Raw genomic sequence first — 2,397 nt, forward strand, 5'->3', positions numbered from 1 at the left:
AAATTAGAATCTCGTATTCTCATAGGGACAAAGAAAATTTCAAATACCGAGCCATTTAAATCTCTAAACACTCCTTCACAACCCGGCAGACTCGATTCGCCTCTTGCCAAAACCATCGGCGTTGTCTTTCAACTCATCCTCGTTTGGAGGAATCTAATCAACCCCTTTTGCTACCATTTGTAGATTGACAGACATAACAATAATTCCAAGATTCTGACCATCATCCAAGTTCATTTACACGGTCATTACTTTCAGTCATCTTAATCCAAAACATTAACCTCATTTTTTGTCGTATAAAAACTTCATTGGGATAGGGTTACATAATAGGAAATATTCCTAATATGGTAACATTTTTTTTCCCAGCCAATCAAAGATTTCATTTATAGTAAATATAATTACAAAATGTGACAACTGTGTTGCTCTTAAAACGATAGATTGTGTTTGATTCTTTATATAGGTAGTTTAGATTTGAGTCCTTATATGGGTAGTATAGATTCAAGCTTTTAACCTGTATTTGGCAAGATATATGGTACGTGTATTAATGATTTATTGATCAAGAGAAATTTTGTCATAAAAAAAAGAAGAATTTTATATGCCACCATTTTAATTTTAGTTTATATTTGGTTTTTTGGGAAGCATCTGTGATCTTCATTGTATTTGAGATGAATTTTAATTTTAATATTAAATGGAAGAACAGAAAATGCATGAGGTGTCTGAAGCAGTAAATAGATGGCGTTGCAGCCAAAGTAAGACATTGTCCGTGCGCACAGAGGATAGCTAGTTTGAGTGGGCAAGTTATTATGTTGTCAATGTTGCAAAAGTCCAAATGCTAGCTACAAGATTTGGGTGATATGCCCGGTGTTAGGGTTTTATTTTGTCTCTACCTTCCTTCGTTAGCCCATCCCCCTTATTTAACCCATTTTCCCCATTTCATTCCTCATCAACCGTCTATCACCTATCTTAAATGTTTCTAGTACCATGGCTGCTGAGCTTGGCCTTCTCTCATTGAACCAACTTCAAAAGTTAGCTCAGTCTCAACAAAACCAGATTCAACATCAGCCCAATCCTAGCTTAGCGCCCGCCTCGTGGATGTGGAACCCTAAGGCACAGCCACAGGAAGACGATGATTCGTGGGAGGTTAGGGCCTTTGCCGAGGACACGGGCAACATCATGGGCACAACTTGGCCGCCCAGGTCTTACACTTGCACTTTTTGCAGAAGGGAATTCCGGTCAGCTCAAGCCCTTGGGGGTCACATGAATGTGCACCGCCGTGACAGGGCTAGGCTTCACCAAACGCAGCCCAGCGGTGCAATCAATCCAACCTCATCTTCTTCTACTACTTCCTCATCTACCCTCTTAATCCCGACTCAAGAATTCGCCACAAATGGAGGCTTGTGCCTCCTCTACCAATTACCTAACCCTAACGGGGTTTTCACTTCTCCGCCAATGAATGCATGCTCTAACGATTCACCTTCAACTCTTCTCTCCATTTCACCGTATCCATCTAAACAACCTAATGGCAGCGCCATCTCTAAATTTTCCGGCAACGCCTCAAGGGCTCAACAATTCTTCTTCCCTCTGTTACTCAAGCAAAGCTGATCCTTCAACGCAGACGGTCGGCCGGAAAATTGCCAATCAATAACATTGGCAACAGCAGCAGCAACAACTGCAAGGAAACATCCATTGAAGAGCTTGATCTAGAGCTTCGACTAGGGCATAGACCAACAACATCCTGAAATGGGAAAAGTACAAGAAAAATCAAAGAGAGTGAGTGTGCAATTATCTTTACATATATATATTTATATATTTATATATGCCAGTTTGAGGAAGAGTGCCAATGAATTCTTTAGATAGTCTAGTTTTGATTAACTTGGTGTGAGATTTTTTTGTTTTTTCAATGCTTGAAATATGATTTTTCATTTACTATGTGTGAAGGTGCTATGGAGAGAGCGCAAGAAAAGCTAAGCAAAAAAGAAAAAGAAAAGCACCGTTTCAAATGTAAAAATTCAAAGGAAGAGAAGGATTTATTTTTAAGAAGAATAAATGAAAACAAGATTAGGGTTTGATTGAGTGATAGACTGGTAAAGTTTGCAGTGCAGGGTCATTTTCTCTTACAGGTTTTTCTGAGTGAGTCAGTGTCTCTCTGAGCATATATTTCCGTGGGGATTATTTCTATTAAGGCTACATGATTCAAGCCTCTGCTCACATAAAACTACATAAATGCCACTTTCTCTCTGCATTTAGTCACTTGGAAAATTACTACTTTTACAGAAAACATTTATAGATAACACTCAAGAGGAGACAGATAAGGTCATTTAAGCAAATTCTATGAAGGGTTCATGTCCCATGGTTTATATGCATTAATTGCTCTTTTGGGAAGGGAAAACAACCCTTTTG

General features: G+C 38.9%; 1 pseudogene; it reads left to right on the forward strand.

The window, feature by feature from the left end:
• Nucleotides 1-866: 866 nt before the first annotated feature.
• LOC110423330 (putative transcriptional regulator RABBIT EARS) lies at nucleotides 867-2,109 on the forward strand (annotated as a pseudogene).
• Nucleotides 2,110-2,397: the final 288 nt, after the last annotated feature.

The sequence above is a fragment of the Theobroma umbraticum genome, unplaced genomic scaffold (genome assembly GCF_002168275.2).
Source record: "Theobroma umbraticum cultivar Fairchild unplaced genomic scaffold, ASM216827v3 scaffold_30.0, whole genome shotgun sequence".
Lineage (NCBI taxonomy): Eukaryota > Viridiplantae > Streptophyta > Magnoliopsida > Malvales > Malvaceae > Theobroma > Theobroma umbraticum.